The sequence below is a fragment of the Lithobates pipiens genome, unplaced genomic scaffold (assembly GCF_037356315.1).
Source record: "Lithobates pipiens isolate NorthernLeopardFrog02 unplaced genomic scaffold, aLitPip1_a1.2 Scaffold_25, whole genome shotgun sequence".
In the NCBI taxonomy this organism is placed as follows: Eukaryota; Metazoa; Chordata; class Amphibia; order Anura; family Ranidae; genus Lithobates; species Lithobates pipiens.
The window spans coordinates 205,480,815-205,507,438 of NW_027507787.1; the positions used below are offsets into that span (position 1 = coordinate 205,480,815).

A 26,624-nucleotide genomic window follows, 5' to 3' on the forward strand; every position below is an offset into this window, starting at 1 on the left:
CATTGCAAGGTTGACAGGTACAAGCATGACTCCCAAAGGCAGAGGCATGATAGGACTTGTAGTTTCACAACAGCTGGAGGGCCACAGGTTGAGAACCCATGATCAGAAAAGAAAAAAAATGTATAAATTGAGGCCAAACGCAGGCTAGTCTGGCCAGATTAATACAGTATGTGCAGAGAGTGTCATCATGATGGAGGTGGACACAGCCACTGCAGGAGGGGTTCATGCTGGGACCTGTAGTCATGCTAGGACTACATGTCCTAGCATGAACTCCTCAGAGCTGAGGATGTGACACCTCCCCCACAACTAATGAAGGACTACAGCTCCCAGCATGATCCCGTGAGATCTAAGGGGTTACATCCTTGGATGTCAGGGGTCCATGCTGGGCAATTGGTGTGTGTATAAGTGCCGGTTCGCACTGAGGCAGCACGACTTGCAGCGCGACTGCCTCAGGCGACCTGGACACGACAGCAGCCGCGACTTGCAAAACGACTTCTCTATAGAAGTCAATGCAAGTCGCCTCAAGTCGCCCCCAAAGTAGTACAGGAACCTTTTTCTAAGTCTGAGTGACTTGAGTCGCTCTGATTAGAACAGTTTCATTGTACAGAACGGGGCTTGTCAGGCGGCTAAGTCGCCTGACAAGTCGCCCCTGTGTGAACCGGCTCTAAAAGGTCACTGAGTTTCTGGACTCCTGACAGACCCTTTCATCTTTCATCCAGTGCTGCACTGACAATTCTGGATTCTGAGACATGGGGAAAGCAAAAGAATTGTCAAAGGATCTCTGGGAAAAGTTAGTTAAACTGGATAAAACAGGAAAGGGATATAAAAAGACATCCAAGGAATTGAGAATGCCAATCAGCAGTGTTCAAACTTTAATCAAGAAGTAGAAAATGAGGGGTTCTGTTGAAACCAAACCATGGTCAGGTGGTACTTGAATAAAGCCATTACTATGCAAATGCCACAAAGTATCCCACTTACAATATGCCAAACAGCACAGAGACAAGCCTCAAACCTTCTGCCACAAAGTCATTTGGAGTGATGAGACCAGAATTGAGCTTTTTGGCCACAACCATAAACACTACATTTGGAGAGGAGTCAACAAGGCCTATGATGAAAGGTCCACCATTCCTAATGTGTGAGGAGGATCGCTGATGTTTTGGGGATGTGTGAGCTACAAAGGCACAGGAAATTTAGTCAAAATTGATGGCAAGATGAATGCCGTACAGAGGCGTAACTAGAACCTTCAGGGCCCCAGTGCAAGAAACCATGGAGGGCCCCCCTGACCTCCAGCCAGGGCTCTTCCCACTGATCCCGGGGGCAGCAGGACCTGGATAGGAGGGGGAACAAATCCCCTCCATTTTCCTCCTGCAGTCACTTAATGCCTATCAGAGGGACAGGAGGAGAAGCAGACTTTTAGTGGCTGCAGAAGAAAAATTGAGGGGATTTGTTCCTCTAAACGCCCCCCCTCCCCCATCCAGGTGTTCAGTGGCAATTGTGACCCCTGTAGTTACGCCCCTGGGATGAGTGCCAGTGGTGGTGGCGGGGGATGGGATTATTGGCAGCAGTGGTGGTTGAGGAGTGATAGGATCAGTGGTATCCGTGGTGGGGGATGGGATGAGTGGCAGTGGTGAGGGAGAGATGGGATGAGTGGCAGCAGTGGTGGTTGGGTGGGGATGGGATCAGTAGTAGCGGTGGTGGTGGGGGAATGGGATGAGTGGCAGTGGTGAGGGGGGATGGGATCAGTGGCAAGGGTTGTGGTTGGGGGGTGGGATCAGTGATAGAGGCGGTTGAATGGGATGAGTGGCAGATGTGGTGGTGGGAATGGGATCAGTGGAAAGGGTGATGGTTGGAGGGGGGTGGAATGGGATGAGTGGCAGTGGTGGTGGGAGGATGGGATCTGTGGTGAGGGTGGTGGTTGGGGGGGTGGGATGGGATGAGTGGTGGGGAAGGGAATGGTATCAGTGGCAAGGATGGTGGTTGCAGAATGGGATCAGTGGCAGCAGCGGTCATGGTGTGGTGGATCAGTGGTGGTGTGGGGGGTATTAGTGGTGGTGTTGTGGGAGGAGGGGGAATCAGTGGCAGTAGTGGTGGTGTGTGGGGGGGTATCAGTGGCAGTAGTGGTGGTGTGTGGGGGGGTATCAGTGGCAGTAGTGGTGGTGTGTGGGGGGGTATCAGTGGCAGTAGTGGTGGTGTGTGGGGGGTATCAGTGGCAGTAGTGGTGGTGTGTGGGGGGTATCAGTGGCAGTAGTGGTGGTGTGTGGGGGTATCAGTGGCAGTAGTGGTGGTGTGTGGGGGGTATCAGTGGCAGTAGTGGTGGTGTGTGTGTGTGGGGCATCAGTGGCAGTAGTGGTAGTGTGGGGGGTGTCAGTGGCAGTTGTGGTGGTGTGGGGGGGTATCAGTGGCAGTAATGGTGGTGTGGGGGGTATCAGTGGCAGTAATGGTGGTGTATGGGGGGTATCAGTGGCAGTAGTGGTGGTGTGTGGGGGGGTATCAGTGGCAGTAGTGGTGGTGTGTGGGGGGTATCAGTGGCAGTAGCGGTGGTGTGGGGGGTATCAGTGGCAGCTGTGGTGGTGTGGGGGGTATCAGTGGCAGTAGTGGTGGTGTGGGGGTATCAGTGGCAGTTGTGGTGGTGTGGGGGTATCAGTGGCAGTTGTGGTGGTGTGGGGGTATCAGTGGCAGTTGTGGTGGTGTGGGGGTATCAGTGGCAGTTGTGGTGGTGTGGGGGTATCAGTGGCAGTTGTGGTGGTGTGGGGGTATCAGTGGCAGTTGTGGTGGTGTGGGGGTATCAGTGGCAGTTGTGGTGGTGTGTGGGGGGTATCAGTGGCAGTTGTGGTGGTGTGGGGGGTATCAGTGGCAGTAATGGTGGTGTGGGGGGGTATCAGTGGCAGTAATGGTGGTGTGGGGGGGTATCAGTGGCAGTAGCGGTGGTGTGGGGGTATCAGTGGCAGTTGTGGTGGTGTGGGGGGTATCAGTGGCAGTAATGGTGGTGTGGGGGGTATCAGTGGCAGTAATGGTGGTGTGGGGAGTATCATGGGCAGTAATGGTGGTGTGGGGGGTATTAGTGGCAGTAGCGGTGGTGTGGGGGGTATTAGTGGCAGTAGCGGTGGTGTGGGGGTATCAGTGGCAGTTGTGGTGGTGTGGGGGTATCAGTGGCAGTAATGGTGGTGTGGAGGGTATCATGGGCAGTAGTGGTGTGGAGGGGGTATCAGTGGCAGTGTTGTTATTAAGCGATGGGTGCCACTCACTTGCAGATAACTTCGTTCCTCCTCCGTGCTTGGTCTTGGGTGAGCAGAGAGGCTGGGCAGAGCCTGTGAGTGAAGGTGTGGCCTGAGAAGATGGGCGGAGCGGGAGGGGGGACAGAGAAGATGGGCGGAGCGGGAGGGGGGACAGAGAAGATGGGCGGAGACTGTGCGCACAGAGGAGATGGGCGAAGCGGGCGGGGACCGTCCCCGTGAGTGCGGGAGCAGAGGATGGGTAGAGAGAATGGGCGGGGAGGATGGGCGGAGCAGCCGGAAAGGATGGGCGGGTCTTACAGGACTCTCCGTGTAAATGACTATATTCCGGGTGGCGGGCCCCCCTACAATGGCGGAACTCAAGGGCCCAGTCGCAGATGCGACTGGTGCGACCCTGATAATTCCGCCACTGATGCCGTATGTTATCAGAAAATACTGGAGAAACATTTGCATTTATCAGCCAGGAAGCTTGGAAGGCCAAGTCGACCTGTCATGGGCTACAGCAGAATAAAGAGAAGGTTCTGGGGTGGCCATCTCATCTCCTGACCTCAATATCATTGAGCCACTCCGGGGAGATCTCAAATGTGCAGTTCATGTAAGACAGCCCAAGAATTTACAGGAACTGCCAAGAGGAATGGGCAGCTTTACCATCGGAGAAGATAAAGAGCCTCATCCACAAATACCACAAAAGACTTAAAACTTTAAGGGGGGCAATACACTGTATTAAAAACTTTTGATCAGGGTCATTTGGGTAGTTTCTGTTGCCATTATGATTTAAAAAGAGTAAACAGTTGTGGGAAAGAATGTATACCTAATTAGCCAAACAAACCCACTCCCAAACGCTTATGGCCAAAATCCAAGAAATATAAAAATATACATAAAATATTATAGCAGCTATATAATTAAACATAATAAAAACACATATGCTGAATAAAATCCAACATTAGCAGCACTTCATAATCAGATTGTTATTTAGTCCATGAATTCGGTGCATCTTTATAGTCACATAAAATAACCACAAGATAAATGTTCATCCATATGTGTCCCATGTAATATATATCCTTATTGTTTGACCGTCACCACATCTCATGCATTATCACTCCTATGGTAATAAACTCACCAGATAGACAATACGTAAATGCCCGTTCATGGAACAGCAAAATCAGTGTTCCCATTTATATGTCACTCATGACAGTTCTTAGATGTGATGGCTGCATTTTTTTTATTTTTATTTTTTTAGCTTTCTTTCTTTGATTTTCACCTGGGGATCCGGCCAAAGAGTTGTTTTTTTTCCCCCTAGTTCTAGTAATCTATATGCAGTCTGTACTCACCTAGCACTGAAAAGTGAGAAGAAAGAAAGCTGGAATGAAATGAAATTCACAGCATTGTCCCATATTGCTTTTCTGTCTGATATCCTTATCCTGTCCTACCCACAGACCTTTAGCTCAGATTTTTAAGCTTTAGTTCCTGGTACTTCTGGCTCACCTATACTCGCTTTGAACTTCTCCTGGAGATCTTGTTCTTTTGAAAAACAACTTATTGGCCTGATCCCCAGGTGAAAAATCAAAGAAAGAAAGCTCAAAATTATAAAACGAATGCAGCCATTACATTTAAGCCCTTGTACGCATGGTCGGACATTCCGACAACCAAATCCGGATTTTGTCCAAAACTGCTGTTGCATACACACGGTCGGACAAAGTTGTTGGAAAATCCGATCGTTCAGAACGTGATGACGTTATTTAGTTACGACGGGACTACGTTCAGGCTAGTAGCCAATAGCTTTGGTCTAGGAATTTGATCTGTGCATGCGTGGCACTTTGTCCGATCGGAATTCTCTACAAACAATCGGACAAAGTCCAATCGGATCATGTTGTCGGAAAATTTTATAGCCCTGCTTTAAAACTTTGTCGGTCTGATATCCCGACGGAAACAGTCCGATGGAGCCCACACACGGTCAGATTATCCGACAACATGGTCCGATCGGACATTTTCCATCGTAATGTCCAACCGTGTGTACAAGGGCTAAGAACTGTCATGAGTGACATATAAATGGGAACACTGATTTTGCTGTTCCATGAACGGGCATTTACATATTGTCTATCCGGTGAGTTTATTACCATAGCGAACGAGGTGTGGTGACGGTCAAACAACAAGGATAGATATCGCATGGGAGACATATGGATGAACATTTATCTTGTGGTTATTTTATGCGACTATAAAGATGCACCGAATTCACGGACTATATAACAATCTGATTATGAAGTGCTGCTAACGTTGGATTTTATTCAGCATATCCGTTTCTAGTAAACTGTCTGATATCCTTATCCTGTCCTACTCACAGACATTTAGCTCAGATTTTTTAGCTTTAGTTCCTGGTACTTCTGGCTCACCTATACTCGCTTTGAACTTCTCTTGGAGATCTTGTTCTTTTGAAAAACAACTTATTGGCCTGATCCCCAGGTGAAAAATCAAAGAAAGAAAGCTCAAAAATATAAAACTAATGCAGCCATTACATCCAAGAACTGTCATGAGTGACATATAGATGGAAAGACTGATTTTTCTGTTCCATGAACAGGTATTTACTTATTGTCTATCCGCTGAGTTCATTACCATAGGGGTGATAACGAACGCGGTGTGGCGATGGTCACACAACAAGCTAATATATCACATATAGATGAACATTTATCTTGTGGTTAATTTATGCGACTATAAAGATGCACCAAATTCACGGACTATATAACAATTTGATTATGAAGCGCTGCTAATGTTGGATTTTATTCAGCATATCTGTTTTTAATAAACACAGTTTATTGATAATAAATGGCTTCAGCCAAACACTAACCGTGAGTGAAAGAAAAGTTTGTGTCATCATTCATATTCTCTGAAAAATGGAAAAGAAATCATAAATTCTGACAGGGCATGTAAACTTATGATCACACACATTATATATTAGATTTTATTATCAGGGTCAGGGCTATATCACCAGAGCCTAAGGGAAAAGTTGCCTGATCAGCCATATGCATTGTATGCGATTAGGGAAGCTTGTTATTGAACAATAACAAACTACCCCACTTCATGTATGCCGCTTCGCCAGCTTTCATAAGGCACATCTGCCATATTTGTTGTTATTATTCAGTAACAAGCTGCCCTGCTCTTGTACGATACATGCACAAAAGTCAGGCAAAGTTTCCCTGGAGGGACAGGAGATGTGGCCTTCCAAGGTGCACCTGCGAGGCTCGGGCTAGGTCACCACCACTGCCACAGGGAACCTAGAAGAAGGTAGGTTTTTCTATTTGGAGAGTAAAGGTCTACTTTAAAGCGGAATTCCACCCAGAAATGGAAGTTCCACTGATCCAGTTCCTCACCCCCTCCGGTGTCACATTTGGCACCTTTCAGTCTAATCCAGGTATTTGCTCCCACTTCCGGGGAAAGAGCGCTGCAGTGAACTACGCCATGTCCAGCCCCTCCTCCTCCCCCCCCCCCACCCCACAGGTCTCAGAAGACAGCAGGGACCAGTCAGGACGTGCAGAGTGACGCGCGTATGCGCAGCAGGAAACAGTCTGTGAAGCCGCAAGGCTTCACTTCCCGATTCCCTTACTGAAGATGCCGGCGTCTCCACCCAACGTCATAGACAGGCAAGTGTTCTTAATTTAAAAGTCAGCAGCTGCAGTATGTGTAGCTTCGGACTTAATTTTCTTTTGCAGGTGGAACTCCGCTTTAATTACAGTGATTAATTCCCCACCAGGAAGACATGCAACTTATTTGGGGGGAGCTACACAAGTGACATGTAGTAGCTGGTGATCAATTCTGCCCAAAGTGGATCCCTCTAAATAAGACTAAAAGCTTAAAGCCTAATTCCATAAAAATCCACCCTTGCCATTGGGACCCACGCACTCCAAGTGTTAATTGCTCATTATGTCTAGGGGTGGAGGATTAAGGAGAAAATACTTATTCCTTGCTCCAGTAGGCTCCCTCCAGTGCTGCAACCAGGGCCTAGGCCAGCAGGTATTTAAAATACCTAGCCGATCCCTAATGCTGCACCCTCTCTTCTAGCGGGTGCAGAGTGGTACATGGGCTGAGAGGGTCGCAGTCTCCCTGTCCAGCACTTTGTGTCCATCCTCGGATGATGAGTGGAGGGGACACAGGTGGATTCCTCATAGCAGGATCCGTGCCGGGGTAGGGGAACTGTCAAAATCCTGTGAAACCAAAATGCACCTTCACCTGTGTAGACAAAAATCCTTGCACCAGCCCTGGCTGTATCCGATTCTCTGCAACTCTTTGGGAGTCTTGAAACTTGGGCAGTGGGCACACTACAGCCTCTAAAATGTACAATACAGAATTAGACCCAATACACACTCAATAACCTTTGTTGTCTTTAGATTACCAAAGCCGTGTGGTGCAAGGGCCTGCTTGATTGCATACAAATTGAAACTCTTAAGGTTTGACCTCATATTATATGGTTTTAGTAAATCTAAAAAGGAAAAAAAAAAATCTACAGAAAATTGTATAGTGTGTATCCAGCTTAAACGTCCCCTTAATGTATATGATGAAGCCAAGCTTCGTGTGGAGGAGGAAAGCTTGAGCCGGCCAGAGCAGGGTATAAGGTTCATCAAATTGCCTCTTCTGCAATCCCCTAGACATAATGAGCAATTACCCCCTGCAGTGCCCATTGAACCCCTAGTTTCAGTCATTTCCTGTAGGTACTGGGTGTGGGGACGTCATGAACCTGCAAATCAAATGAATCATTTTATGAGATTATGCAATATTAGTGGTCACTACTGGTGACTTTTGTAGTTTACATCATAGGGACTCATTGGGGTGGATTTAATAAAGGTAAATAGCCTGTGCAGTTTTAAAGTCCTGTTGCACTCACTTTCCACAGAGCTTAGTAAAGGTCTGCTGATTTCCATCCAATCATGAGCAAGCAAAAGGGCAGTTTTTTTTTTTCCTTGCACCAGATTGGGTATTATTTACACAACATTTACAGTTCCTAAGGAAAATGAGTACAACTGCACTTGCAAAGCGCAATGTTTGTCCTTGGTAAATCCACCCCATTGGTTACATCAGCTTAGTGATCACTTGCTACTCTGGGTGGGGGGGCGAAATATAAAGCAGCAGTACAACCGTAATCACTGCTTCAAATCACCACCATACTGCGGTATTGTAAACTAAAATGTCATGGAGGTCTATTTCTGGAGTGCTGTATATAAATGTCCTTCCAGGAATAGCTCTCGGGAAGACAGTGCACCAGTTAGTGGCTGTGAACTGAGCTGTCAACGGACTACATACACAATGTACAACATACCATCATCCCTCCAGAGCACCCAGTTGATTTAAACTGATCAAGACCAAAAAGAAAACTACTGTTAATGGACAACTATTATATGATCTCGATAAGAAAAATACACCATGCAAAAGTGATACAAAAACCATGTCTCAATAAAAAAAAAAAAATAAAAAAAAAAATATATATAATATATATATATATATATAAGAAAAAAAAATATATATATATATACACACACATACACGTTCTGGCTCTTTAGCCGCGTAGATGGCAAGAGCACGATGACGTCACTCCCCTGTGCTTGCACACAGGAGTCACATTGTCACAGCGTAGAGCTATTCTATAAATGTATGCTGAGCTGCACACGAGTGGCTCAATGTACATAAACACTAACAGGAAAAGAGAAGAGTTTATGACAGTAAAGATCAACAGGATCATAAAAATGCTAACCACCATGAGTGATTTTTTTTTTTAGGGTTAATTTAGCTTTAATGTCATCCAATAAAATATCTTATGTCCAGATAAAAGTTCTGAAGAAGGAGTCCCACTGGATGTTCTCAACTTTAAACATACATACATATATATATATATATATATATATATATATATATATATATATATCCCAAAATATTCATTATTGGAGCCAAAAAAGGAAATTAAAAAAGTAAAAAAAAAATAAAAGAGGAAATCCTCTTTATAAGTCTGGTTGAGTCCATATGTTTCCAGAACCCTGCTCCATATAGAAATGGTTAGAACCACCACGAGGACTTTGTATACAAATAATCATCTCTAATGCCGGCCATACAAGATTAACTTGTGATGAAGTTCCGTGGGGAACGCAACGCGTAAGTGGAGCTTACCAGATGATGTCACCATGTTGAGAACCTGTAGAGCGATACTGGTGTCTCATTCGATCGGTCTAAGTAAAAATGTGTATTTACTTGTGGAGAGCCGCATATTATTCACGCTGTTATGAATTGTTCTTACATGAGAGTGTTTAACTGTAATGGAGGTGATTCTATATATGGTGAGCACAAGGACAATTTCTTCCTTTTTTTTTTTTCGCTCTTGCTACCCATGGAGTGGATTGGGAGTTAATTGCATATTCTTTGTGCCTTAACAACTGAACTTGGAAGTAGATGGATACAGCTTAAACCCTGATAAAGCACTTACAGACCTACAAATTAGGGGGATTGTTTGTAAGGTGAACACCTAGGGTGGCACCAGGTGCATAGAAGAGCACAAGTGGGAATCTGCTGCAGAAGAAGACTGGTTGTTATATGGACTCTTGGGGGTTTATTCACTAAAATTAGGGAGTGCAAAATCTAGTGCAACTTTGCACAGAAACCAATCAGCTTTCAGGTTTATTGCCAAAAGAATAATTGAACAAGCTGAAGTTGATTGGCTACCATGCACCACTGCAGCAGATTCTGAGTTCACCAGTTTTAGTAAATTTACCCCTTGGGGTCTGTATTACATATATTGTGGAAAGTACAGAGTGCAGAGCTCAGATGTACGCTATGTGCACAGCGCAGCGTTCAAGGGTGCGCTACGTACATAGAGAGCAGAGTTCAGAGGTGCGCTATGTACACAGAGCAGAGTTCAGAGGTACGCTACGTCCAGAGAGCAGAGTTGAGAGGTACGCTACATACAGAGAGCAGAGTTACGCTATGCACAGAGTTCAGAGGTACGCTACGTACACAATTCAGAAATACGCTACGTGCAGAGAGCAGAGTTCAGAAATACGCTACGTGCAGAGCGCAGAGTTCAGAGGTACGCTACGTGCAGAGCGCAGAGTTCAGAGGTACGCTACGTGCAGAGCGCAGAGTTCAGAGGTACGCTACGTGCAGAGCGCAGAGTTCAGAGGTACGCTACGTGCAGAGCGCAGAGTTCAGAGGTACGCTACGTGCAGAGCGCAGAGTTCAGAGGTACGCTACGTGCAGAGCGCAGAGTTCAGAGGTACGCTACGTCCAGAGAGCAGAGTTGAGAGGTACGCTACATACAGAGAGCAGAGTTACGCTATGCACAGAGTTCAGAGGTACGCTACGTACACAATTCAGAAATACGCTACGTGCAGAGAGCAGAGTTCAGAAATACGCTACGTGCAGAGCGCAGAGTTCAGAGGTACGCTACGTGCAGAGCGCAGAGTTCAGAGGTACGCTACGTGCAGAGCGCAGAGTTCAGAGGTACGCTACGTGCAGAGCGCAGAGTTCAGAGGTACGCTACGTGCAGAGCGCAGAGTTCAGAGGTACGCTACGTGCAGAGCGCAGAGTTCAGAGGTACGCTACGTGCAGAGCGCAGAGTTCAGAGGTACGCTACGTGCAGAGCGCAGAGTTCAGAGGTACGCTACGTGCAGAGCGCAGAGTTCAGAGGTACGCTACGTGCAGAGCGCAGAGTTCAGAGGTACGCTATGTGCAGAGCGCAGAGTTCAGAGGTACGCTACGTGCAGAGCGCAGAGTTCAGAGGTACGCTACGTGCAGAGCGCAGAGTTCAGAGGTACGCTACGTGCAGAGCGCAGAGTTCAGAGGTCAGCGTTTTGACACATGTTCCAGAGACAGAAACAAGCAAGGGGTCATTTTTATTTTATCTGGAGTTCAGCTTTAACTTATTATTATTTCTATGGGTGCATTGGTAAGGTGTGATACCTTTCCTATTTATGGCTCTGGCAGTCTTCCTCAATCTGTGCAACCCATCCCAAGAAACCGTCTCTCGAATGCATTCCCCGCCGCATTGCATTCTACTGCATACAATGCAGAGCTAATAGTAGAAAATACAGGGTCTGATCTCTGCCTGAAAATGCTAGTCACCTGGCTACCACTAGCATCATACCTTGAGTAGTGGAATGTAACAAGCAAGCAAGAAGGGATTCAGAACATTTTATATACATAGGTTGATGGTAATTGGGATACCACTACAAACCTTATTCTGAAAATGCTAGGTGCTTGGCTGTCATGCTGACCCTAATGCCCAGTACACACAATAGGATCTTCCGACAACAAAACCATGGATTTTTTTTCCAAAGGATGTTGGCTCAAACTTGTTTTGCATACACACTGTCACACAAATGTAGTCGGAAATTCTGAGCGTCAAGCACGCGGTGACGTGCCGAGAAAAATTAAGTTCAATTGCCAGCGAGGCTCTTCTGCTTGATTCCAAGCATGCGTGGACTTTTAGGCGATGGACTTGTGTACACACACTCAGAATTTTCGGCAACAAGTCCTGTTGTCAGAAGAATTGAGAACCTGCTAGCCAACATTTGTTGGCGGAAATTCCGACAACTAATGTTCTATGGAGCATACACACGGTCGGACTTTCTGACAACAAGCTTGCATCCAAATCCTATTGTGTGTACAGGGCACAAGTCTTTAACATGTTCAGTGACCCAGTTCAAGGACACAGCTCAAAGAAGTCATCATGTACATGGGACACTTATGACATCATAGTTCTACCTTGGATTGGTAGTGCACACTGGAACTTTCTAGCAGCCCTAACAAAACCATTGACTGAATGGCAACACATGGCCATTAAACAAACATCACGGAGTGTTCTAATCTCTGCTACTGCATCCGAAGACCTACTGATGGTATCAGCACTGGAAATGGGACTGAGGCTAATAGAATGAGACAAGCCGGGACTAGATGAAAGACTGCCAATTTGTGTAAACCGGCACAAGTCAACCTCAATCACATTATAGTATCACAGACATGTATATGCCTTTCTAAACAAAACTGACACTCCTGTATCAAAACTTGGGACACAAAAAAAAATAAAAAAATAAAATAAAATAAAGTACCTGCTAAATGAAGTGGGTGGTGGTAGGGGCAGAGTGTGTGAGGGGTGAGAGCACAGACCTGTGATATGGGGTGGTAGGGGGGTAGGGGAGCATCAATTTAGAAATAAAGCCTAAAACAAGGCTTTCAGGCAAGGTTTCAGGCAATGCCGTGGATTATAACTGTTATAATGATTTTTTTTATTATTGGAGGACAATATTATTGTATATTCTATTCATGCTTTTAACATGTAAATGTTTTGGATACATGATGCATTATATTATGTGCCATTATTGCATGTATTGTCTGCCATGTACCTACTCAATCATGGCAAACAAATAAATACTTGCTCATGTTTCACTTTGACTCTTTCAATTAGCCACAATATACACACCTCATTTAAAGTCCCAACCCTTTTTATCTATGTACATGCCTAAAACAAGAACAAGGAGACAAGAAAAAAAAAAAAAAAGAAGAACTTGGGCCTGCAAATATTGAGGCGATGGGGAAGAATAGGAGAGCATATGGGCCTGCACCATGGACAGGAAAAAAAATAAAAAATAAAAAGAGCATGGGCCCCGCAACACAGTGAGAAAAAGAAGAGCATGGGCCCCGCAACACGGAGGGGGGAGAGCATGGGCCCCGCAACACGGAGGGGGGGGGGGGGGGGAGAGCATGGGTGAGAAAAAGAGTGAAAGAGAAAGAGAAAATATGGGCCTCCAACATGGGGGGGTGGGGGGGAAATGTGGAGGGTTGAGTAGGAGAGCATGGGCCTGCAACGGGGGGAGAGGAGCATGGGCCTACAACATGGAGGGAAAAATAAAACGTGGACCTACAACATTTGGGGGGGGGGGGGGGTAGTAACAAGACAAGAGTACAGATCTACAATATGGTGTGGGGACTCAGAATCAGAAAGTGCAACTGGGAACCCAAAAGTATAATCCAAATTTCCACAGACAAGTGTCATGTGGTTTGGCACGTTATACCTCGGTAAGAATTGGAACATTGAGGGTTATTCTAGCTGGAGAGGGTTATTTCTTGCTCTATGGAATGGCACACTCACAGTATATTTATTACCCGGTAGCAGCAATAAATTTGCTGATAACACTTTCCATGATAAGGGTTCCTGTATGATACCATTCCTCCTGCACTGTCTGGAATATTTTACCCTGCACTGCTGAGCTTAAAAAGGGTAACTTACCTTTACTTTATTTTTTTTATTTTTATTTTTATTTTTTTAGCAAAACACACAACCCTATGCGCAGTGTCCACAGTACATTAATATGCATTGCTCCATTGTATAAAAACACTTTTTCAGCGGTTTCATTTCATTCCATTGCCCTCTCCTGTCTATCCTGCAAATGGCAATGTGTACTAAACATTGGAAACTCCCCCCCTCCCCACCCCACGGATGCGCAGTCCCTTTCTCTCTCTCACAGCTCAGTGTTCTAATGCAAGGCACTGTATAATTGGAGGGAAAGATCAGGATGTTCATCCACTCTTCCTCCAATTACATGTAAGGGGGGGGGGGGGGGATTCTTCCCTCTGGCCGCCAATGTAAGGGGGGGGGGAAGAATTCTTCCCTCTGGCCGCTAATGTAAGGGGGGGGGAAGAATTCTTCCCTCTGGCCGCCAATGTAAGGGGGGGAGCATTCTTCCCTCTGGCCGCCAATGTAGGGGGGGAGCATTCTTCCCTCTGGCCGCCAATGTAAGGGGGGGGAGCATTCTTCCCTCTGGCCGCCAATGTAGGGGGGGAGCATTCTTCCCTCTGGCCGCCAATGTAAGGGGGGGGAGCATTCTTCCCTCTGGCCGCCAATGTAAGGGGGGGAGCATTCTTCCCTCTGGCCGCCAATGTAATGGGGGGAGCATTCTTCCCTCTGGCCGCCAATGTAAGGGGGGGAGCATTCTTCCCTCTGGCCGCCAATGTAAGGGGGGGGGAGCATTCTTCCCTCTGGCCGCCAATGTAAGGGGGGGGGAGCATTCTTCCCTCTGGCCGCCAATGTAAGGGGGGGGGCATTCTTCCCTATGGCCGCCAATGTAAGGGGGGGAGCATTCTTCCCTCTGGTCGCCAATGTAAGGGGGGGAAGCATTCTTCCCTCTGGCCGCCAATGTAAGGGGGGGAAGCATTCTTCCCTCTGGTCGCCAATGTAAGGGGGGGAGCATTCTTCCCTCTGGTCGCCAATGTAAGGGGGGGAGCATTCTTCCCTCTGGTCGCCAATGTAAGGGGGGGGCATTCTTCCCTCTGGCTGCCAATGTAAGGGGGGGGCATTCTTCCCTCTGGCCGCCAATGTAAGGGGGGGGCATTGTTCCCACCCGCCAATGTAAGGGGGGCATTCTTCCCACTGGCCGCCAATGTAAGGGGGGGGCATTCTTCCCACTGGCCACCAATGTAAGGGGGGGCATTCTTTCCACTGACCACCAATGTAAGGGGGGGCATTCTTCCCACTGAACACCAATGTAAGGGGGGGCAATTCTCACTGACCACCAATAGAAGGGGGCATTCTACTCACTAACCACCAATATAAGGTTCCTCTGGGGTAAAAAGGCTGCAAAAGGCTGGCCTGGAGATGCACTGTAAAGGGTATGCTCCAGAGTTATTATCCTATTGTTGCTTTACTATCTGGTGAGTCACTGACCTAAAACAAGCATGTAGCCAGTGAAGTCTAACAGCCCAAGTCAGTAACTAAGAATTATTAGTAGGATCAGCGAATCAGCATGAAGCTTGCAAAAACAAAATTCACAGAGGTAGCTCCCACCTTCGTATGCTCACATTTAATAACTTGTAAGCAACACGGATGTGATCTATTATACCCAACATGCCCGGCTATCATGGACAAGCTGCTCTTACAATACAGCCGGCAGAGCAGATGTGCTATCCTTCTGTCACCCCTCTACAACCCTTCTAGAATGAGGCTGCTTATCTCGCAGAGGGGGATCAGACACGTGCCTCTCTATTCTCATACACTGGATAGAACGAGACATGGAGACTAATACCTTCCCCATCCCTGGAGGGAGGCCAGCAAAGCTTCATTAACTGGATTATGAAATCCACTGTCACCCTTCATCTTCATTATACGGCTACTAGGGCCACGTCACAAGGAGCGTAGGTCTGTAATTCAATCATTAGATGGGATCTGTCTGCCATAATCCACAGCTCTTCACCGGCCCACTAATGGTTCAATTATACTAGAATGGTGTCATATACTTCGCCAAAAATAAGCTGAATGGAGCTGAACTTCAGCCACAAAAAAAAAAAAAAAAAAAAAACACATTCATCATCATTGAAATATATTCCTCAGCAGCCAATAAAGATATAAAATCACCGGCCACTTTATTAGGTACACCTTGCTAGTACTGGGTTGGAACCCCTTTTGCCCTCAGAACTGCCCTCATTCTTGGTGGCATACATTCAACAAGGTGTTGGAAGCGTTCTTCAGAGATTTTGGTCCATACTGACATGATAGCATCACTCTGCTGCTGCAGATTTGTCGGCTGCACATCCATGATGCAAATCTCCCTTTCCACCACATCCCAAAGACGCTCTATTAGATGAGATCTGGTGAGTGTGGAGGCCATTGGAGTACAGGGACCTCATTTTTATGTTGAAGAAACCAGTGGTGAGATGATTGGAGCTTTGTGACATAGTGCATTATCCTGCTGGAAGGAGCCATCAGAAGATGGGACACTGTAGTCCTAAAGGGATGGACATGGTCAGCAATACTCAGGGAAGTCGTGGCACTTAAATGATGCTCAACTGGTACTAAAGGGACCAAAGTGTGCCAAGAAAATATCCCCCACACCATTACACCATCACCTCCAGCCTGAACCTTTGATACAAGGCGGGATGGATCCATGCTTTCATGGTGTTTACACCAAATTCTGACCCCTCCATCTGAATGTCACAGTTGAAATTGAGACTCATCACACCAGGCAACGTTTTCCAATCTTCTATTGTCCAATGTTGGTGCTCCTGTGTGAATTGTAGCCTCAGTTTCCTGTTCTTAGCTGACAGAAGTGGCAACCGGGGTGGTCTTCTGCTCCTGTAGTCCATCTGCTTCAAGGTTGGATGTGTTGTGCATTCGGAGATGGTATTCTGCATACCTTGGTTGTAACGAGTGGTTATTTGAGTTACTGTTGCCTTTCTATCATCTCCAACTAGTCTGCCCATTCACCTCTGACATCAATAAGGCATTTTCATCCACACAGCTGCCGCTCACTGGATATTTTCTCCTTTTTAGACCATTCTCTGTAAAGCCCAAAGATGGTTGTGCGTGAAAATCCCAGTAGATCAGCAGTTTTTGAAATACTCAGACCAGCCCGTCTGGCACCAACAACCATGCGATGTCCAAAGTCATTTAAATCCCATTTCTTTTCCATTCTGATGCTCCGGTTCAAACTTCGGAAAAAGTCGTCTTCACCACATCTGGATGCCTAAATGCATAGAGTTGCTGCCATGTGATTGGCCGATTATCAATTTGTGTTACCAAGCGATTTAACAGGTGTACCTAATATAGTGGCCAGTGAGCGCAAATCCGTTTTATGTGCAACACATTTCTTTGTGACCCTAGATAGTACCTTTTAAAGTAGCAGTGGCATCATCACTGCGTTATACGTCTGCGCAAAGGCCCCACCCACTACAAGATGCCTGTAGAAAAAATTAAATACACAAGGGGCGGAGACAAGACCAGTCACCCTGAACAAGGAGAGAGAGCAGCAGTGAGCGGTCTTTAATATGGGGAGTACACAAAGATTCAATAACCAATACACAAATATTAGACAATATTTTCCGCAGTTCATATTGAAGGATTTAACTTCAAAATGTGGACGTTACTTAGGGAGGTCTGCATGCAAATGAAGCCTACAAGACTTTTTACATTTGCATAACTCCTCCCAAGAGCCAGCCCACTGCTTGCAACAGAGCTGATCGCTCTTCAGAGGAGCAGTGATATTTTCAGGGAGCTGTACGGCACTCTGCTCTCCCCTCCCACCAGCCATGACCTGCCTGCATTGCAAGGAGCACAGAAGCCCAGTGCTGACATCACTAGGTCTAAATCAAGGTATGTAATGGAAACAAAGTTTTTTTTATTTTACTAGCATGTTGTTGAGGAGGGAGAGGGAGGAACCAGGAAAGGCAAAATATAAGCATATTAAATTCAGCTTTAAAAATCAGGCTGCCAAATCGAGCATGATCTAGGGGGCAGATTGTTAATGTTCCAGCTAGTTCTGTACTAACACACCTAGCAGTGGTGGCCAATCCATTAGGGCAGGCATGTCCAAAGTCCGGCCCGCGGGCCAATCGCGGCCCGCATTCCGGTTTCGGACGGCCCGTCTGGTCATGTTCCCATATATATCTTTTGTGGCCCCCAACGAATCCCCGATCGCCGGGGGCCACAAAAGATAGATGTGCTGGCTGCCATGGAGGGGGCGGGACGAGTGCCTTGGATACAGGACAGCGTCCTGTGTAAAAGGAAGTCCCGTCCTGCGCTGCCATTGGACAACCGTTTTGTCCATCACAGGAGGCGGGACTTTCAATTAAAGAGGCCGTCGATAGAAACAGGAGTTTCTCCTGTATGTCTGTCGGCGCTCATCCCGCCCCCCTCCCTGTCTCCTCCAAGGCTGCAGAGGACATGAATCAGGCTGCACTGATGGTAATGGTGAGTCTGCATTCATGAAAATGTGTGGGCTGCATTCATGGCAATATGGGGGCTGCATTCATGGCAATGTGTGGCAATATGGGGGCTGCATTCATGGCAATATGGGGGCTGCATTCATGGCAATGTGGGGACTGCATTCATGGCAATGTGGGGGCTGCATTCATGGCAATGTGGGGGCTGCATTCCTGGCAATGTGGGGGCTGCATTCCTGGCAATGTGGGGGCTGCATTCCTGGCAATGTGGGGGCTGCATTCATTGGGGGCTGCATTCATGGCAATACGCTGGAGGCTGCATTCATGACAATACGCTGGGGGCTGCATTCATGGCAATACGCTGGGGGCTGCATTCATGGCAATACGCTGGGGGCTGCATTCATGGCAATACGCTGGGGGCTGCATTCATGGCAATACGCTGGGGGCTGCATTCATGGCAATACGCTGGGGGCTGCATTCATGGCAATACGCTGGGGGCTGCATTCATGGCAATACGCTGGGGGCTGCATTCCTGGCAATGTGGGGGCTGCATTCATTGGGGGCTGCATTCATGGCAATACGCTGGGGGCTGCATTCATGGCAATACGCTGGGGGCTGCATTCATGGCAATACGCTGGGGGCTGCATTCATGGCAATACGCTGGGGGCTGCATTCATGGCAATACGCTGGGGGCTGCATTCATGGCAATACGCTGGGGGCTGCATTCATGGCAATACGCTGGGGGCTGCATTCATGGCAATACGGTGGGGGCTGCATTCATGGCAATACGGTGGGGGCTGCATTCATGGCAATACGGTGGGGGCTGCATTCATGGCAATACGGTGGAGGCTGCATTCATGGCAATACGGTGGAGGCTGCATTCATGGCAATACGGTGGAGGCTGCATTCATGGCAATACGGTGGAGGCTGCATTCATGGCAATACGGTGGAGGCTGCATTCATGGCAATACGGTGGAGGCTGCATTCATGGCAATACGGTGGAGGCTGCATTCATGGCAATACGGTGGAGGCTGCATTCATGGCAATACGCTGGGGGGCTGCAGATGGGCACTGACCCTTATTTTGCTTCACATGTCTTTATTTAAAATGTAAGATTTTTTTATTTTTATTTTTTTCCTGAGACTTCCTTTTTAAAGTTAAGGTGCGTGGTATAAGCCGATTAAATACAGTATATCCAAATAACACACCCGAGCTCATCTGTTCCCCACACACAGCACAAAGGCAAGATAATTCTTGTTGGGCCGTGTATTAGTGCTCGGATGAACACACTTAGATCGAATTTTAATGGTTTAAAGAATGTCAGACAAAATGGTCGGCCCTCGAGCATGTTCACTTCATCAAATCTGGCCCTCTTTGAAAAAAGTTTGGACACCCCTGCATTAGGGGAACTGTCCCCCCAAACCACATGGGTGGCGCATGGATCCCAATGGGGTTTTTTTCTTTTTTTGAAGCACGTGATTAGAGCCCGAGGCTCTAATTGGCTTCAAAAAAGGGTGAGCTCGGGGCACAGAGCACTGCGCCCTGAGCCCACCCGGTTATGTGACCATAGCGAATATTTTCTATTGTCTTCCTGATTGGCCTCTTGCCCAATCAGGAAGCCGGTCCTGAGATCCGATTGGCCAGGGAGTCTTGGGACGGCAGAAGCAATGGCCCACTGCTCACCGCTGTCCCATCTCCTGCATGGGGGGGGGGTGTCAGGTTTGCGGGTACCTCAACTGGAGCCACGCCGGGCAACGCCTGCGGGTACCTCACTTGGAGCCACGTCGGGCAACGTTTGCAGGTACCTCAACTCTCAACTGGGGCCATGTTGGCCAACATCTGCTAGTATCTTAATTGGGGCTATACCACCCAACTTCTGCAGGTACCTCAACTGAGCAACTGGGTCCCCATTGGCTAATGTCTGCACGTATCTCCACTGGGGCCACATTGGCCAACATCCGCAGGTACCTCAACTGAGCCACATCAGCCAACATCTCCAGGAATCTCAACTGGGCCACATCAGCCAACATCTCCAGAAATCTCAACTGGGCCACATCAGCCAACATCTCCAGAAATCTCAACTGGGCCACATCAGCCAACATCTCCAGAAATCTCAACTGGGCCACATCAGCCAACATCTCCAGAAATCTCAACTGGGCCACATCAGCCAACATCTCCAGAAATCTCAACTGGGCCACATCAGCCAACATCTCCAGAAATCTCAACTGGGCCACATCAGCCAACATCTCCAGAAATCTCAACTGGGCCACATTGGCCAGTCTCTTCAGGCATCTAAACTGGGGCCTCATCTGCTAACGTCTGCAGGTACCTCTACCGGGTCTACATTAGCCAGCATCTGCAGGCATCTCAACCGGGGCCGCATCAGCCAACATTTACAGGTACCTTAACCAGGACCACATCCAATATAAAAACAGCTGCAATGAAGAAAGAAGGCCAAAGGCTTTGATGCTAAAGAAGGCATTTTAGTCTGTCATAACATGTTTGATTACCTAGGCTTCATAAATTATGCAGACTACTATAAAGGGAAGGAATATATAATATAAATTAGGTGTGACCTCCTACCCCCTCTTATGTGCTGTGTCACAAGCTAAGCCACCTCTGCTCAGCAGTAACCTTCAGTAACTGTCAAATGTGCACATGTGACAGTTGCAAGTTGTTCTGTACTAGACAACTGAAACGAGAAGTATTCTCACAAGCTATAAACCATAAAAGGCAACCAGCAACTAGAGAAAGAGAAAAAGGGAAAATACTGAAAAAAAATATTTTACTTAGGAAAATGAGGGCCAATAGGAGAGCAAGAAAATTGCCCAGAGCACCATAACCTGTCAGGTTGAACTTTCTTGTTGCTCCCCAAGCCCTACTGCATAGAAGTCATGGATTCTTTACATTGCATTGATGAGAGCCAACAAGCCTGAAACAGCTGTTTGCAGGTCAAACTTAATGGCTCCTTAATCCCAGGCTGTATCTGTACAGTAAACCAAGGTTCTGGAAGTTATAGTTGGCCAGAAGGACATAAAAGGAACGACCTGCATGGCTCCACTTACTATCGTAAAAATTAAGAATAAATCATATTTTTTGGATCAGCACTGGAATATGATGTAAGAGGAAGGCTCTGCACCAGTGAAAATGTATTCAACCTTCATGCCCATTGATTTCAGCCAATAAAAAAAAAAAAAAAGTGTATACATCGAAAAACCTTCATATAGAGAACCCGTAGCCCCCGTTCACATCGATGTGACATTTGACAGAAATCGCATGACAAGTCGCACCTCATTGCTGCAATAGAGCCGTCCATATTGCTCATTATGAAAAATCTTCCTGCACTACATTTTACGGATTTCATTGTGACTTGCATAGACTTCTGTTAAATGAAGTCGCAAAGCTGCAATGAAATCAGCAGTGCAAATGGCACTGATGTGCGGCTTTGAAATCAAGCTGAAATAGTGCAATTTCAAAGCCGTACCAGTGTGAATGGGGGCAAAACCCACGGCTGATCCAGAGGAAGGCAAAAAACACATTATAAAGCATGGTCCAATTTTCTCCAACGTGGTCTTAAACTCTTTCCTGGATCAACAGTCTACAGCAGTGATTCTCAACCAGGGTTCCTCCAGAGGTTTGCTAGGGGTTCCATCAGCATTGGGCCATTTCTGCCTCTCAGATAAGTTCCCACTGACACCATTGATCTTTTTAGCCATCTGTAAGGAGGTAATTCTTCCCAATGACCACAAGTGTAAGGACCGTTCCTCTCATTGACCATCACACTAATGTATCATGAGTTGTATATTTCTAATTTTTAGCAGGGGTTCCTTGAGACTGGAGGACTATTACGGCAATGATTCTCAGCTGGGGTTTCTTGGGCAATAGTGGATTGATCTTCCTACACTAATAACCAATAAAAAAGTGGGCAATTTTTTTTTACTGACCACCAACATAAAAAAGGGGACAATGTTTAACCCCCGGCCCACCAACACAAGGGAACAAATGTCCAACCGCTGGCCACCAACGCAAGGGGACAAATGTCCAACCGCTGGCCACCAACGCAAGGGGACAAATGTCCAGCCGCTGGCCACCAACGCAAGGGGACAAATGTCCAGCCGCTGGCCACCAACGCAAGGGGACAATGTCCAACCGCTGGCCACCAACGTAAGGGGACAATGTCCAACCGCTGGCCACCAACACAAGGAGGAAAAATGTACAACTGCTGGCCACCAACACAAGGGGAAAATGTTCCACTGGCCACCAGCGCAAAGAGACAAAGTTCCACTGGCCACCAATGCAAAATATTCCACTGGCCACCAATGCAAAATGTTCCACTGGCCACCAATGCAAAATGTTCCACTGGCCACCAATGCAAAATGTTCCACTGGCCACCAATGCAAAATGTTCCACTGGCCACCAATGCAAAATGTTCCACTGGCCACCAATGCAAAATGTTCCACTGGCCACCAATGCAAAATGTTCCACTGGCCACCAATGCAAAATGTTCCACTGGCCACCAATGCAAAATGTTCCACTGGCCACCAATGCAAGGGGACAATGTTCCACTGACCACCAATGCAAAAGGACAACTTCTACACTAACCAATAATTTGTTATAATAAATAGTTTTTATTGGCTGCCTCTCTTTACTGTAGTTTTTTTTATTATTTCAAGAATATTACTGGAAATAATTTTGTAGGTTGGTAACAAGATAAAATGTGGCAGAAGCTGCTATCACCTGGCATTCATTCTTATCAGAAAAATGCTGCAAATCCCATACTCCTGGTACAGTTGACCAATCCCATCCCAGAGAAGTATTTCAGTTATTCCTGGCCATCATGCCTGTCAAATCTGGAGTGGATCCAACATTTGAATTCTCCCTGGATGAAACTGCAGAGGGAACAATATCCCAGTGTTTGTAAATCAAATTCTTCTTCTGTTTACTACCTAAAAGAATAGTTCAGCAAAACAAACACAGATCAATTCTGCTTAGGACATGGCCCTTCCTCTTCCAGGGGTTATGTTGTGCTTTGTTATGTATCTGAATGGGATGGTCCACGGTGAGGATTCATTTTATACCTTTGTCTGGCTCACACCTTCATTTGCATTGAATGTAGGAGCAATCCCTCGCGCCGGTGGTCAGTGTAGGAGCAATCCCTCGCGCCGGTGGTCAGTGTAGGAGAAATCCCTCGCGTCGGTGGTCAGTGTAGGACAAATCCCTCGCGTCGGTGGTCAGTGTAGGACAAATCCCTCGCGTCGGTGGTCAGTGTAGGACAAATCCCTCGCGCCGGTGGTCAGTGTAGGACAAATCCCTCGCGCCGGTGGTCAGTGTAGGAGCAATCCCTCGCGTCGGTGGTCAGTGTAGGACAAATCCCTCGCGCCGGTGGTCAGTGTAGGAGCAATCCCTCGCGTCGGTGGTCAGTGTAGGACAAATCCCTCGCGTCGGTGGTCAGTGTAGGACAAATCCCTCGCGTCGGTGGTCAGTGTAGGACAAATCCCTCGCGTCGGTGGTCAGTGTAGGACAAATCCCTCGCGTCGGTGGTCAGTGTAGGACAAATCCCTCGCGTCGGTGGTCAGTGTAGGACAAATCCCTCGCGTCGGTGGTCAGTGTAGGACAAATCCCTCGCGTCGGTGGTCAGTGTAGGACAAGTCCCTCGCGTCGGTGGTCAGTGTAGGAGAAATCCTTTACGTTTGCGATTATAGGCATGAGAACAATTTGCCACAGGCTCTCTTCTCAAGGAACCCCTAGCAACCTTTGGGGGAAACCTGGTTGAGAGAGAGGTTGCTTTACAGCATACACTATACTAACATATTATAGTATAACCCAACTAATACTAATTATACAGTATATACCAATATAATCCAACACACCAAACACACACACACACACACACACACACACACACACTTATATACACATACACGTTTATTTATTTTTTTACACACACTATACTATAATAAATTATAATTCTACAGAATCTAACTATACAGTATATATACTATACTAATATCATTCAACCTGGCACACCACCAATCTCTATAGAAATCTCCCATCATACACTATACGAGAACAATATAATAGATCATAACTGACACCATCAATCTCTATCTATGACATATAAACACTCCCAGCCCCGTGTGGCACCATAGGAGGCGGCGCAGTACACAGCCAGACTCTGCACAGGTGTTACATTCTATTACAGACAGATCTGTAGAAGTGAATGAGGGATCCCAGGGGATGCAATTTATATAAAAAAAAAAAAACACACCCACACCCATCACACCCACATCATGTCCATCTAAATATGCTCCAGCTGCTGACTGTATACAATGTAACAAAGTATATTGATACAACACATAACAATAAATACAGTGCAACAAGTATATGGAATACAGACTGTACAGCTGATAACAATGTATCACACAACTTACCAGTGTGTGTATACAAACGTCACAATATACCAATAATAAACTCATAGCAGTGTATACAATGTAACAATATATCAATCATAAAAATTATACCAGTGTATATACAATGTATCAATCATACAAATCAGCAGCGTGTATACAATGTAACAATATATAATAATAGAACTCATAGCAGTATATTACAGTCCAACTTATAACAATGTATTGATAATACAACCTATAACAAGTATATGGAGTACAGCTGAGGAATGTATCATTAATAAACTCATAGCAGTGTGTATATACAGTGCAATTTACAACAATGCATCAATCATACAGTTCATAGCAGTGTGTATACAAAGTAACAGTAATAAACACATACGTTAAATGGTATACATACTGACTTGTATGATTGATACATTGTATATACACTGATATAACTTTTATGATTGATATATTGTTACATTGTAGACACACTACTGTGAGTTGTATGTTTAATGCATTGTTATAAATTGCACTGTATACAGACTGCTAACAATGTAACCATCATACATCCCATAGCCGTGTGTATACAATGTAACAATATGACAAGCATAAAAGTTATACAAGTGTATTATATACAATGTATCAATCAGTGTGTATATAATGTAAGTTATAACAATGTATCAATGATACAACCTATAGGAAGTCTGTGGAGTAGATGTGATAACAATGTATTGGTAATCCTCCTCCTCCTCCCCCAGCAGTGACAGCTCCCCCTCCCCCGGTGATCTCAGTTCTGGGGGTGTCAGTAATGTATATAGTGGGATCTTTCACCCATCCCCCCCAGTGCAGGCTCCCCGGGATCACCTACCTGCCCCCAGTCCAGGCTGCACTTTTTCTCTCTCACCCCCTCCGGAGGTTCCAGCAAAGTCAGTCCAGCCAGCCGCCACCCCGCCCGGAGAGAGTCATGAGACTGCACCCGCCCACTCCACTCTAATCTCCGCCCACCGCTTAAGTGAGCTCAAGTCTACCCCCTCCTACTTTACTCCACACCCCGCCCACTGCCTGGACAGCACCCCCCAGCCAGCACCGCCCACTCCGCACTACACCAAGCTCGCTGCCTAGAAAGAATTGAGCTGGCTCCGCCCACTTCACTGCCTAACCCGCCCCCCGTTAGTCTCGGGGACAGCCCCGCCCCCTTCCAAGGGGTGCCAAGAGCAGCACCTCTCTCTCCCCGCAGACATGTAGGTGGTCCGGGCGGGGTGAGGGTGGGGGAGGCGGTGACCTTCCCATCGGGGTCCTTCCAGGGATCGGTCATTCCCTTACACCCCCTCCTGACTTCTAACGGAGACCTGTCATTGCTGAGCTCCTCCTGAAGATGCTTTCTCCCTGGCTGTCCTGCCCACTGGCTTCTGAGCTCTGCAAACCACTGATCCTTCAGGACCTTCACCCTTCAACCGCCACAGCCTTGTCTGCCTTTTTTTTTTTTTTTGCACGCAATAAAAATAAATTTTTTAGGTGTAAAGATTAGTTACCCCCCCCCCCCCCCAACTTTATTTTATTTATTTATTATTTTTTTTTTTAAGGTACTTATATAGCGCCATCAATTTTACTCAGCACTTTACATATGCATTGTATTTATTAATTACATTTCCATTACTAATTTATTAATATATTATATACTTTTTTTTTAATAATATAAACCAAAAGAGTAATATGACAATATTTATATATCATTTTTGAAAGAATTATTATATAATTTATTGTTGATTTAGTTAAACCCTCCCCCTCCCGCAAACGCTAAAGACAGACACCCTGGACAATACAATATTTCCAATTTTTATATGTCAGCCCAATGGTTTACCGTATGTGACCTCAGTAACAAAAACACTGAGACCCCTTTCACATCGACACCCCTTTCACACTGAGACCCCTTTCACATCGACACCCCTTTCACACTGAGACCCCTTTCACACTGACACCCCTTTCACACTGAGACCCCTTTCACATCGACACCCCTTTCACACTGAGACCCCTTTCACACTGACACCCCTTTCACATCAACACCCCTTTCACACTGAGACCCCTTTCACATCGACACCCCTTTCACACTGAGACCCCTTTCACACTGAGACCCCTTTCAAACTGACACCCCTTTCACACTGAGACCCCTTTCACATCGACACCCCTTTCACACTGAGATCCCTTTCACATCGACACCGCTTTCACATCGACACCCCTTTCACACTGAGACCCCTTTCACACTGAGACCCCTTTCACATCGACACCCCTTTCACACTGAGACCCCTTTCACACTGAC

The 26,624-nt window shown here is 46.6% G+C and overlaps 1 protein-coding gene across 2 annotated transcripts in view; it reads right to left on the bottom strand.

The window, feature by feature from the left end:
- DNMBP (dynamin binding protein) overlaps positions 1-25,298 on the bottom strand; it is a 180,435-nt gene extending 155,137 nt beyond the window's left edge. For both annotated transcript variants that reach the window (XM_077455479.1, XM_077455478.1), the window contains exon 1: positions 25,176-25,298. The gene's annotated coding sequence lies outside the window, so the exon portion shown is untranslated. The remainder of the gene's footprint in view (positions 1-25,175) is intronic.
- Between the last annotated feature and the right edge of the window lie 1,326 nt (positions 25,299-26,624).